Below are 13,695 nucleotides of genomic sequence, written 5' to 3'. Positions count from 1 at the left end.
GCATTGCGCTTGGTCCCTGCCTGCCTTGCTGCCAGCTCGCTAAGCCTGTCTTTGGGCATGGCCTTCCCTGTTGGGTGAGCTCTGTAGGTGTCTCGGTGCTTGTGTGGCTTGTAAGGTTGTGGGTGTGAGAAAGGAGGCTGCCTGGTTGGATTTGTGTCCCCGTGGTGCCGTCCCTGGGGGAGGCAGTTCAAGCAGGCAGAGGAAGGCTGTTTGTGAGTGCAGGAGGTTGTCCTGACAGCCCTGGGTCAGAGATCACCATCCCTGTGCTGTCGGGAGGCCAGTCATACTCCCTACAAGCTCCCCAGAGCCCTTTCTTATAACTCCCCTTAGCTGTGGCCAGCACATTTGCAACCTGGTCTCTGGCGCGACACGTGTAACGAAGAGCAACAAAGCTGGTGAAGGGTCTTGAGAACAAGAGCCGTGAGGAGCGTTTTAGAGAACCGGGGAAGTGTAGTTTGCAGCAGAAGAATGCTGAGGGGGACACCTTATTGCTCTCTACACCCACCTGAAATTAGGTAGTAATGAGGTAGGTGTCAGTCTCTTATCCTGAGTAACAAGTGATAGGAGAAGAATTAACGTCTTTAAATTGTGCGTAGGGATGCTGGGATTGGATGCTAGGAAAAATGTCATCCCCAGAAGGGTTATGAAGCACTGGAAGAGGCTCCTCCGGGAAGTGGTTGAATCACCATCCCTGGAGGTATTGAAAGGACGTGCAGACGTGGCACTTAGGGCTATGTTTTTTTTTGGTGAACTTGGTAGTCATAGGTTAAGAGTTGGAGTCAATATTGTTCAGGGTCTGTTCCAACCTAAGTGCCTCCATGATTGCGTATGAGGCAGCGTGCAAAAGCAAGTGAGGTCCTGGCGAGCCAAAGAGCATGGCGAGAGAGAGAGGGGGAGTGTGACCGGCATGCAGGGGAGGCTGGTGGGCCAGGGCCTCTGGGGTGTTTACTTGGGGCGAGCGCTGAGGGGTGAGGCCCTTTCTCTGCATAGTGTGTGACGGGAAGAAAGAGAATGTGGAGCTTGTTGAGGAGAGTTGGAGGCAAGCCCGCAGCACGTGGCTGCAGAGCTGAGGCCCTGGTTGTGGTGGATGCATGCCCAAGGGCGGCTGAATGGCAAGGCCTGCCCCAGTTCAGCCGAGGTGAGTGTTTTGGTGGATATTTGTCAGGCGAGCAGTGCTTGTTGCTGAGGAAGGTGTTTTCAAGTAGGAGGGAGTTTGCTGCAACTGTATGTAGGCAAGTCTTTGTGGCCTGAGAGGTGGCAGCCACGATTAGCTGTCTGATGTCCTCAGGAGGCCCCTCTCAATTATCTTGTGAAGGTTGCGGTGCCTCAGAGCAGTTTGTGGTGTCTGGAAGAGAGCTCATCCCCCTGCTCTCTTTGATTAGACAGGGAAGGAAGCGCTGGGAAAGTAGAGGCTGGTGAGGCTGAGCTCACTCGTGTGGAAGGTGATGGATGGAAATTGTCCTGGAAAGCAGTGCCAAGCCCAGTTAGGAGAAGCAGGTGATGAGGAGTTGTCAGCAGAAGTTACGAAGGGCTATTAAGGCTGACTAACCTCTGCGTCTTCCACAATGAAGTGAGTCGCTTTGTGGACAAGGCTGGTGTCTACCTGGACTTTTTAATAAAGGCTTTGACACTTTCTCCTTTAGCATGCTCTTAGAGAAAGCCGAGGAATTATGTGGTGCGTAAGTGGGCGGTGAGGTGGACTGCCAAGTGGTGGAAGGGCTGGTCCCATAGGCGTGTGCTGAGTGGCCCAAAGTCCAGTTGGAGGCAAGTTTCCAGTGGTATAGCCCAGGACTCGTATGCATGGGGTCAACACTGTTGATCATCCTCCTCAGTGTCCCGTGCAGTGGGACGGAGCGTCCCCTCATCAAGTTGGGAGATGATGCAAAATCTGGAGGAGAGGTGACTAGAGGGCAGGAATGCGTCCTTGGGGTCAAAGAAGAGAAAGTGAGAGAGGTGGGAGGTTGTTCAAGCAGGAGAGAAGGCCGCGCAGGGGAGATGTCATCAATGTCTCTAAATGCCCGATGGGAGGTTTCGTGGTTCAACCCCAGCCAGCAATTATGACCACACAGACGCACGCCCAATCGCCTGGGAGGTGGATGGGGAAGAGAATCATAAGAGTAAAACTTAGAAAATTCATGAGTTGAGATAAAGGCAATTTAATAGGAAGAGTAAAAGCCACGCATGCAAGCAAAGGAAAACAAGGAAACCCTTCGCTCCTTCCCATGGGCAGGAAGGTGTTCAGGCATCTGGAGGAAAGCAGGGGTCCCTCACCTGTAAGTGTTTCTTGGGAAGAGAAATGCTACACCTCCAAAGTATCCCTCCTTCTTCTTCCCCCAGCATAATATATTGATCAGGACGTCCTATTGTATGGGCTACGCCTTTCATCATCTGGGGTGAGCTGTCTGTGCTGAGTCTCCTCTCCATTTCTTGTGCACTCCCAGCCTACTCGCTGGCGGGGTGGTATGAGGATCAGAAAAGGCCTTGAGTGCTTAGCAACAAGCAGAAAGAGTAGTGGGCTGTCAACAGCATTCTCATCCCAAATGTAAAACCTAGCACTCTACGAGGTGCCAGTGAGAAAGTGAACTCTATCCCAGGTGAACCCATGTCAGGAGGGAAGGAGGAGAGGGGAGTGAGACTCTTCTCATAGGTTCCCACGGCCTGTGAGGGGAAGAGGGAATGGAGGAAGCTGAAAAGGCGTACCTTTTCCTTGGAAGAGAAGTGAAGCCTTTTTCAGTGTGCAGGTGGAGCTGGGTAAGCAGAGAGGTATTGGAGAGTCCATCCTTGGAGATCCTGAAAACCTGACTGGACATGGTGGTGGAGAGCCTGCTGGAGATGACCCCGTGTGAGGTGGTTATGTTGAAGGAGATAATCTCCAGAGGTTCCATGGGCAGGGGATGATTCTGCTTGTTGTGATTCTGCCTGCCGTGCTGGCCACGGTGTCATGCTGGGGAGTAGAGTTGGTGAAGTGTGTGCTGCCATGGGGAGCTTGTGTCAGAAGGTCTGTTTGAAGCGCCTTTGTATGTGCAAGGCTTTGTTTGGTCAAGTGAAGGGCTTGTGTCAGGTTGTGGAAGCCCCCCTGTGCTGCCCTGTGCTGTTGTTGTTGCTGTGGCCATACAAAAGGTCCTGTGGCCCTTTTGCACCCAGCCTGATGATGGTCTCTGTAGCGGTGGCCTTGTGTTGGGTGAGGTGTGCAGAGCCTTGTGAGAAGAAAGGAAGTGGAGTCGTGTGAGGCTGGGGTGCATGAAAACTTTATTGAGGGAAAAGATTGCAAAGGCAGAGGTGCTAAGGGGAAGGGAGAAGGTCTGAGGTGTTAGTAGGGCAACCATCAGGCGAAGTCCCTTGAGTGCAGTAGATGTTGCCGAAGCACCGAGGTCTTCTTGGCCCGCAGTGGGAGTGGCGTAGTGGAGATCATTGTTGGGCTTTGTCTTGTCAGGGAGTGGTTGCAGGGGAGAGTAGTGGACATGAGAGAAGGGGCGATGCAAAGAAGGAAGTGGGAGAAGAGGAGGAAGTGCATGGGCCATGGTTCCAGGCAGTTGGCGCTGGCCCTTCCCTGTTTCCTTGGTGCCTTGAGAGCATGATCCGTGGACAGCAGGTCTGTGTGCTAGGAAGAACCCGGAGGTATGTCATCCATCTATGCTGTTGGTTCCAGTTTGTCACGGTTGGTGTCAGGGGTGGTGGTGATGGCCCTTAGCAGGGGTAGCAGCCTCTTCTACCGCTGAAGCAGCCCAGGCCTCCCAAGCCGTAGCCGTAGCCGAAGCTGCCGGAGGAGATGGGCACTCCCTGGGCGCTGAGTTCACTGCCCACGGCAGCGGATGCGGAGGATCCGACGGCAGTGCTCTGGGGGAAGGAGCTGAGAATGGGTCCTGGCAGGGTGACCACCACAGTGGGTGGCTGGATGACGACGCGTGAGTCCTCACACTGCCTGACGCAGGGCTCGTTGCAGCTGTTAGCCAGCGGGGTGGGACCGCAGGGGTTGCAGAGGTTGTTGCAGGCCATGGGTGTGGTGTGGAGGGTGCCTGGAAGAGAGGGTGTTGAGAAAGGTGAGGGTGGTGGGGGTGCGAGGGTCGGTGTTGGAGGAGGGCGAGGGAGTGTGGAGGGCTGGTGTGGTGCTGTGGGGAGCGTGGCAGAGTGGAGGCGTGAGGGCTGTTGAGGCTGTGGGCAGAGTGTGGTGGAGGAGAGGGGCCAGGTGGGCGAGGAGAAGGGGGGTCATGGGGTTGAGACTCACCTTGCTGAGGCTGGAGGAGAAGGCGTAGAAGTGTGTGAGGGAGAGAGGTGCTGGGCTGGCTTTTATGCTGGTCATGGAGGGGCGGGACAGTCTTTGCGCACGAGAGTGTTTTTTCAGCAAGCAGCTCCTGCATGCCCCAGCCTGGCGAGTCATGAGGTGGGGTGTCTTTTCCTTCCCACATCACTCCCTTTTCATGTCCTCCACCTGAGGACGTGTCCAGTTGGCCCCACCGGCAGCTTTCAAGTTCCAGTATTAGAGGCCAAAGACTTGGTTTTGTTGTCGCTTGTGAGGCCGAACAGAAGACGGGACTAAAGCATAGGAGAGGTGGGGTGTGTTCAGTGAGGTCATGCCGTGGCACTGGTGCGGTGTGGTTTGTGGGTGTGTTGCGAAGAGGGGCCCCCATTGCCTCGCAGCCCTGTCTGTTGTGCCCTTTGATGGTGTGGCAGTCATGAGGTTCTGCCCCTTCCCCTGCATTTGCTCCGTCCCGGCCTTGATCCCAGCTGACTACAGCTGTCTTTGAGGCTGGCTTTTCCCGTTGGGTGTGTTCTGTGGGTGCCTTGGTGCCCCTCTTGTTTGTAAGTTCGTAGGTGCGAGAAAGGCCTCTCTGTCTTACCTCAGTGTTTTATAGAATCACAGAATCACAGAATTGTTAGGGTTGGAAGGGACCTTAAAGATCATGTAGTTCCAACCCCCCGTGCCATGGGCAGGGGCATCTCCCACTAGATCAGGTTGCTCAGAGCCCCATCCAGCCCGGCCTTAAAAACTTCCAAGGATGGTGCTTCCACCACCTCTCTGGGCAACGTGTTCCAGTGTCTCACCACCCTCATGGTGAAGAAGTTCTTCTTAACGCCCAGTCTGAATCGTCCCATCTCTAGTTTTAATACATTCCCTCTAGTCCTGCCATTACCCGACATCCTAAAGAGTCCCTCCCCATCTTTCTTGTAGGCCCCCTTAAGATACTGGTAGGCCACTAGAAGGTGTCCTCGGAGCCTTCTTTTCTCCAGACTGAACAACCCCACCTCTCTCAGTCTGTCGTCATAGGAGAGGTGCTCCAGCCCTCTGATCATCCTCGTGGCCCTTCTCTGGACACGTTCCAGCACGTCCATATGTTTCTTGTAGTAGGGGCTCCAGAATTGGACGCAGTACTCCAGGTGGGGTCTCCCGAGAGTGGAGTAGAGCGGGAGAATCACCTCCCTCGACCTGCTGGCCACGCTTCTCCTGATGCAGACCAGGATACGATTGGCTTTCTGGGCTGCTAGTGCGCACTGATGGCTCATGTTGAGGCTCTCGTCCACCAGCACCCCCAAGTCTAAGTCCTTTTCTTCAGGGCTGCTCTCAAGCCAGTGACTGCCCAGCCTATATCGGTGCTTGGGATTGCCCCGACCCAGATGGAGGTCCTTGCACTTGTTCTTGTTGAACTTCATGAGGTTGGCATGGGCCCACCTCTCCAGCCTGTCAAGGTTGCTCTGGATGGCATCCCTTCCGTCCAGCGTGGCAGCCGCCCCACACAGCTTGGTGTTGTCGGCAAACTTGCTGAGGGTGCACTCTGTGCCACTGTCCGTGTCTCTGACAAAGATGTTAAACAAGACCGGTCCCAGTACTGATCCTTGAGGGACTCCACTTGTCACTGGCCTCCACTTGGACATGGACCCATCGACGGCCACTCTTTGGGTGCGGCCGTCAAGCTAGTTCTTTGTCCACTGAATTGTCAGTCCACCAAAGCCATATGTTGTCAGCTTGGAGACCAGGATGTCATGCGGGACAGTGTCAAAGGCTTTGCTCAGATCCAGGAAATGACGTCATTTTCTCTCCGCTTGTCTATTGACGTTGTGAGCTTCTCATAGAAGGGCACCAGGTTTGTCAGGCTGGATTTGCCCTTGGTGAAGCCGTGTTCATTGTACCCAGTCACCTCTTTGTTTTTCTTCTGCCTCCGCAGTGCCTTGTGGAGGATGTGCTCCATAATCTTACCAGGCACGGAGGTGAGACTGACTGGCCTATAGTTCCCTGGTTCCTCCTCCTTTCCCTTTTTGAAAATGGGGATTATGTTTCCCCTTTTCCAGTCAGTGGGGACTTCACCAGACTGCCTTGACTTTTGGAACATAATAGGGAGCGGTTTATCAACCTCATCCGCCAGTTCCTTCAGTACGCATGGGTGTATCCCATCGGGTCCCATGGACTTGTTCACTTTCAAGTTCATCAGATGGTGACGAGCCTGATCTTCACTTACAATGGGCAGTTCTGTCCAACCCCTGCCATTGTCTTCTGTGACTCCGGGAGTGTGGCTGGAACCCTTGCCAGTGAAGAGTGAGGAAAAGAAGTCGTTGAGAACCTCGTCCTTCTCCATGTCACTTGTCACCAGCTGCCCCGTTTCCTTTCTGAGGGGGCCCACACCCTGCCTAGTCTTCTTCTTACCATTAAGGTACCTATAGAAATGTTTGCCGTTTCCCTTGATCTGCTTGGCTAGATTTAATTTCATCTGAGCTTTAGCTTTTCTCACCAGCTGTCCTTTCTTCCACTCCTTATAAAGTTTCTTTTTGTGTGACAGTGTGTCCAGGAGCTCCCTGTGCATCCAGGCAGGTGTCCTAGCATTCTTTCCTGCCTTCCTCTTTGTCGGTATAGTTTGCTCCTGGACACGGAGAAGGTGATCCTTGAATACTGACCAGCTGTCCTGGGCCAGCCTTCCCTCTAGAGCTTTGTCCCACGGCACTTTGGCCAGCAGATCCCTGAAGCGATCAAAGTCTGCATGCCTAAAGTCCAGGGTCGTAAGATGTCCCGTAGAGGATGCCCAGGTGATCAGGCCCTGTCAGCACGGCTTTATGAAGGGCAGGTCCTGCCTGACTAACCTGATGTCCTCTTTTGAGAAGGAGTCCCGCTTAGTGGGTGGATGAGGGAAAGTCTGTGGATATTGTTAAGCCTGACTGTAGTAAAGGCTTTGACACTGTTTCCCACATCATTCTCCTGGAGAAAGTGCCTGCTCATGGCTCTGATGGACGTACACTTTGCTGGCTAAAAAATTGTCTGGATGGCCAGGCCCAAAGAGTTGTGGTGAATGGTGTAAAATCAAGTTGGTGGCTGGTCACAAGTGGTGTTCCGTAGGGCTGAATACTGGGGTGAGTTCAGTTTAATATTTTTATGACTGATGTGGAGGAGGTTATCGAGTGCACCCTCCGTAAGGTTTCTGACGACACCAAGGAGTGTGGGTGGGTTGATGTGCCTGATGGTGGATGGCTCTGGAGGGGGATGTGGACAGGCTGTATCAATGGGCCAGGGCCAATGGTATGAGGTTCAAGAAGTCTCATTGGTGGATGCTGCATTTGGGTGACAATAACGCCATGGAAGGCTCCAGGCTGGGGGAAGAGTGTGTGCAAAGAAGGGCAAGGAACCTGGTGAAGGGTCTCGAGAAGAAGTGTTGTGAGGAGCAACTGAAGGAACTGGGTCTGTTTAGCCTGGAGAAAAGGCAAGCTGAGGGAAGACGTCATCGCTTTCCAGAACAACCTGAACGAAGGTTGTAGTGAGGTGAGTGTGGGTCTCTTTTCCCTGTAAGAGGTGATAAGAGGAGAGGAAATGACTTCAGGTTGCGCCAAGTGAGCTTTCTGTTGGATGTTAGGAGAAATGTCTTCAGTGAAATGGTTGTCAATCACTGGAAGAGGCTGGCCAGGGATGTGGTTGGGTCACCATCGCTGGAGGTCTGTAGAAAAGAGTCTGCTTGGCACTTAGGGGCTGAGTGTAGTGGTGGACTGGTTAGTGACAGGTTAAGGGTTGGACTCAATGTTAAGTGTCTTTCCCCACCTCAGTGATTCTGTGAGTTTATGAAAGCCATAGGCATAGTGGTGTGAGTGGAGTGAAGGGCCACCCAGATGGTGCAGGGACTGGAGCATCCTTCGTCTAAGAAGAAGGTGAGAGAGCTGGGAGGTTTTTCATCCAGGAAGCAAGGGCAGATGTCATCAATGGCTCTAAATCTGAGATGGGAGGTTTTGTGGCTCAATGCCAGCCAGCAATTAGGACCCTACGTCAGGTTGCAGAAGAGAAAGGGAAGACTGAAAGTGGGAAGCATCCTGGGTTGAGATAAAGACAATTTAATAAGTAAAGCAAAAGCCGCGCAAGCATGCAAAGCCAAAGAAGGAAATCCTTCACTACTTGCCATCATCAGGCAGGTGTTCAGCCATCTCCAGGAAAGCAGGGCTCCATCACACATGATGGTTTCTTGGGAAGACAGATGCCGTAATTCTGAACGACCCCATCTTCTTTCATCTTCCCCAGCATTCTATAGCAAGCATGATGCCATATGGCACGGACTGTCCCTTTGTTGAGTTGGGGTCAGCGGTCCTGGCCATGTTGCCTCCCAACTTTCTTGGCACTCCCAGCCTACTTGCTGGCGTGGTTGTATGAGGATCGGAAAAGGCCTTGAGTGCTTAGCAACAACCAGAAAGAGTAGTGGGCTGTCAACCGCATTCTCTTCCCAAATGCAAAACCTGTCCCTCTAGCAGCTGCTAGTGAGAAAGTCAACTCTACCCCAGCCGCACGTATGTCAGGAGAGAATGAGGAGAAGGGAGTGAGACTCTTGTCAGGGGTGCCCAGGGCCAGGGCAAATATAAACGGAGAAAGCTGAAAAGACTTGTCATTTCCTTGGACGAGAAGGCAAGGCTTTTTCAGTGTGAGGGTGGTCAAAGAGCGGAACCATTTCTTCAGAGGAGTGTTGGAGACTCCATCCTTGGAGATACTGAAAACCTGACTGGACGTGGTGCTGAACAAGGTGCTCCAGCTGAGCCCGTTTGGGCAGGCTGGGTTGAAGTAGGTGAGTAGATGAGTAGATGAGGTTGCTTCTGTAGTGAATGACTGTGTTTGCAGTGATTGTGCCTGCTGTGCTGGCCAGAGGGTCGTATTGGGGAAGAGCATGGGTTTAGGAAAGGCAGGTCCTGCCTGACGAACCTGATCTCCTTCTATGACAAGATGACCCGATTATTGGATAAGGGAAAGACTGTGGACATTGTCTACCTGGACTTTCGAAAAGCATTTGACACTGTCCCCCATAGAATTCTCATGGAAAAACTGGTGGCTCATAGCCTGGATGAGCATACGATCTGCTGGATCAAGCACTGGCTGGATGGGCGGTCCCAAAAAGTGGTGGTCATTGGAGTTAAATTCAGCTGGCGGCCGGTCACAAGTGGTGTCCCTCAGGGCTCAGTGTTGGGACCATTTCTGTTTAACGTCTTTATTGAGGACCTTGATAAGGACATAGAGTGTATCACCAGCAAGTTTGCAGATGACGCGAAGCTCAGCGGTAGTGTTGATCTGCATGAGGATAGGGAGGCTCTACAGAGAGACTTGGATAGATTGGACCGATGGGCCAACGCTAACGGTATGAGGTTCAACAAGGCCAAGTGCCGAGTCCTGCACTTGGGCCACAACAAGCCCATGCATAGCTACAGGCTTGGGGAAGTGTGGCTGGAGAGCTGCCTGGCAGAAAAGGACCTGGGCGTTCTAATTGACAAGCGGCCGAACATGAGCCAGCAGTGTGCCCAGGTGGCCGAGAAAGCCAATGCCATCGTGGCTTGTATTAGAAATAGTGTGACCAGCAGAAGCAGGGAGGCGATTGTCCCCCTGTACTCAGCACTGGTGAAGCCACACCTTGAGTATTGTGTCCAGTTCTGGGCACCTCAATATGAGAGAGATCTCGAGGTGCTGGAGCGAGTGCAGAGGAGGGCAACGAAGGTGGTGAAGGGCCTGGAGAATAAATCTGATGAGGAGCGATGGAAGGAGCTGGGACTGTTTAGTTTGAGGAAGAGGAGGCTGAGGGGAAACCTCATCGCTCTCTACAACTACTTGAAAGGACATTGTAGAGGGGTTGGTGCTGGTCTCTTCTCACAGGTAATTAGTGATAGAACAAGAGGGAATGAGTTCCAGCTGCAGCGGGGTAGGTTTAGGCTGGACATTAGGAAAAAATTCTTCACGGAAAGAGTGGTTAGACACTGGAATAGGCTGCCCAGGGAGGTGGTGGAGTCACCATCCCTGAATGTGTTTAAGACTCGTTTAGATGTGGTGTTCGGGGATATGATGTAAGGGAGAACTTTGTAGAGTGGAGATGATGGTTGGACTCGATGATCCCAAGGGTCTTTTCCAACCTAAATGATTGTATGATTCTATGATTCTAAGAGAGTTGGTGAAGTGCGTGCTGCCATGGGGAGCTTGTGTCAGAAGGTTGGTTTGAAGTGCCTTTGTATGTGCAGGCCTTTGCTTGGTCAAGTGAAGGGCTTGTGTCAGGTTGTGGAAGCTCCCCTGTGCTGCCCTGTGCTGTTGTTGTTGTTGGGGCCATAGTTCCTACGAGAGGTCTTGTAGTCCTTTTCCACCCACCCCGATGGTCTCTGTAGCGGTGGCTTTGTGTTGGGTGAGGTGTGCAGAGCCTTGTGAGAAGAAAGGAAGTGGAGTCGTGTGAGGCTGAGATGCAGGAGACCTTTATTGAGGCAAAAGAGTACAAAGGCAGAGGTGCTAAGGGGAAGGGAGATGGTCAGAGGTGTTATTAGGGCAACCATCAGCCAAAGTCCTTTTCACGAGAGAGATCTTGGCAGAGAAGCGAGGTCTTCTTGGTCCGCAGTGGATGGAACACAGTGGATGTCCGTGGTGGTCTTTGGCTCGTGCGAATATGTTTGCAGCAGAGAATAGTGGACGTAGCAGAAGGGGAGATCTAAAGAAGGAGGTGGGAGAAGAGGAGGAGGTACATGGGCGGTGTTTCCAGGCAGCCGGCGCTGGCCCCTTCGCTGCTTGCTTGTTAAGTGCCTTGAGAGGAGGATCTGTGGACAGCAGGTCTGTGTGCTAGGAAGGACCCAGAGGTGTGTCCTCCATCCATGCCATTGATTCCATGGTGTCACAGTTGGTGTCAGGGGTGGTGGCGATGGCCCTTAGCAGGGGTAGCATCCTCTTCTGCCGCTGAAGCAGCCCAGGCCTCCCAAGCCGTAGCCAAGGCCGTAGCCGAAGCCGAAGCCGCCGGAGGAGACGGGCACTCCCTGGGCGCTGAGTTCATTGCCCACGGCAGCGGATGCGGAGGATCCGACGGCGGTGCTCTGGGGGAAGGAGGTGAGGATGGGTCCTGGCAGGGTGACCTGCACGGTGGAAGGTTGGATGACGACGCGGGAGGCCTCACACTGTCTGACGCAGGGCTCGTTGCAGCTGTTAGCCAGCGGGGTGGGTCCGCAGGGGCGGCAGAGGTCGTAGCAGGCCATGTGTGTGGTGTGGAGGGTGCCTGGAAGAGAGGGTGTTGAGACAGGTGAGGGTGGTGGGCGTGCAGGGAGTGGTGTTGGAGGAGGGCGAGGGAGTGTGTAGGGCTGGTGTGGTGCTGTGGGGAGCGTGGCAGTGGGGAGGCGTGAGGGCTTTTGTGGCTGTGGGCAGAGCGTGGTGGAGGAGAGGGGCCAGGTGGGCGAGGAGAAGGAGGGTCATGGGGTTTGAGGCTCACCTTGTTGAGGCTGGAGGAGGCGGCGTGAGGAGAAGTGTGTGAGGGAGAGAGGCGCTGGGCCGGCTTTTATGCTGGTCGTGGAGGGGCGGGACAGGCTTTGCGCATGATAGCTTATTCCAGAAGCTGCGCTTCTATGCCACAGCCTCGCCATTAATGAGATGGGGTGTGTTTTCTTTTCTGCATTTCTCCCTTTTCATGTCCTCCACTTGAGGACGTGTCCACTTGGCCCTGGCTGCAGCTTTTAAGTGGCAGTATTAGAGGCCATAAAGATTGTGTTGACGGCTTGTGACAGGGTGGTGAGAAGTCGTGACCAAAGTGAAGGAGAGGTGGGGTGTGATCAGTGAGTTCATGCCGTGGCACCGGTGTGGTGTGGTTTGTGGGTGTATTGTGAAGAGGTGTCCCCATTTCCTTGTAGCCTTCTCAGGCTGATCTGTGCCTTGGAGGGGTGCCAGGTATTAGGCGCTGCCCCTTGCATTGCGCTTGGTCCCTGCCTGCCTTGCTGCCAGCTCGCTAAGCCTGTCTTTGGGCATGGCCTTCCCTGTTGGGTGAGCTCTGTAGGTGTCTCGGTGCTTGTGTGGCTTGTAAGGTTGTGGGTGTGAGAAAGGAGGCTGCCTGGTTGGGTTTGTGTCCCCGTGGTGCCGTCCCTGGGGGAGGCAGTTCAAGCAGGCAGAGGAAGGCTGTTTGTGAGTGCAGGAGGTTGTCCTGACAGCCCTGGGTCAGAGATCACCATCCCTGTGCTGTCGGGAGGCCAGTCATACTCCCTACAAGCTCCCCAGAGCCCTTTCTTATAACTCCCCTTAGCTGTGGCCAGCACATTTGCAACCTGGTCTCTGGCGCGACACGTGTAACGAAGAGCAACAAAGCTGGTGAAGGGTCTTGAGAACAAGAGCCGTGAGGAGCGTTTTAGAGAACCGGGGAAGTGTAGTTTGCAGCAGAAGAATGCTGAGGGGGACACCTTATTGCTCTCTACACCCACCTGAAATTAGGTAGTAATGAGGTAGGTGTCAGTCTCTTATCCTGAGTAACAAGTGATAGGAGAAGAATTAACGTCTTTAAATTGTGCGTAGGGATGCTGGGATTGGATGCTAGGAAAAATGTCATCCCCAGAAGGGTTATGAAGCACTGGAAGAGGCTCCTCCGGGAAGTGGTTGAATCACCATCCCTGGAGGTATTGAAAGGACGTGCAGACGTGGCACTTAGGGCTATGTTTTTTTTTGGTGAACTTGGTAGTCATAGGTTAAGAGTTGGAGTCAATATTGTTCAGGGTCTGTTCCAACCTAAGTGCCTCCATGATTGCGTATGAGGCAGCGTGCAAAAGCAAGTGAGGTCCTGGCGAGCCAAAGAGCATGGCGAGAGAGAGAGGGGGAGTGTGACCGGCATGCAGGGGAGGCTGGTGGGCCAGGGCCTCTGGGGTGTTTACTTGGGGCGAGCGCTGAGGGGTGAGGCCCTTTCTCTGCATAGTGTGTGACGGGAAGAAAGAGAATGTGGAGCTTGTTGAGGAGAGTTGGAGGCAAGCCCGCAGCACGTGGCTGCAGAGCTGAGGCCCTGGTTGTGGTGGATGCATGCCCAAGGGCGGCTGAATGGCAAGGCCTGCCCCAGTTCAGCTGAGGTGAGTGTTTTGGTGGATATTTGTCAGGCGAGCAGTGCTTGTTGCTGAGGAAGGTGTTTTCAAGTAGGAGGGAGTTTGCTGCAACTGTATGTAGGCAAGTCTTTGTGGCCTGAGAGGTGGCAGCCACGATTAGCTGTCTGATGTCCTCAGGAGGCCCCTCTCAATTATCTTGTGAAGGTTGCGGTGCCTCAGAGCAGTTTGTGGTGTCTGGAAGAGAGCTCATCCCCCTGCTCTCTTTGATTAGACAGGGAAGGAAGCGCTGGGAAAGTAGAGGCTGGTGAGGCTGAGCTCACTCGTGTGGAAGGTGATGGATGGAAATTGTCCTGGAAAGCAGTGCCAAGCCCAGTTAGGAGAAGCAGGTGATGAGGAGTTGTCAGCAGAAGTTACGAAGGGCTATTAAGGCTGACTAACCTC

This window comes from Rissa tridactyla, chromosome 2 (genome assembly GCF_028500815.1).
Source record: "Rissa tridactyla isolate bRisTri1 chromosome 2, bRisTri1.patW.cur.20221130, whole genome shotgun sequence".
In the NCBI taxonomy this organism is placed as follows: domain Eukaryota; kingdom Metazoa; phylum Chordata; class Aves; order Charadriiformes; family Laridae; genus Rissa; species Rissa tridactyla.
Note: the sequence above shows the minus strand (reverse complement) of the source record.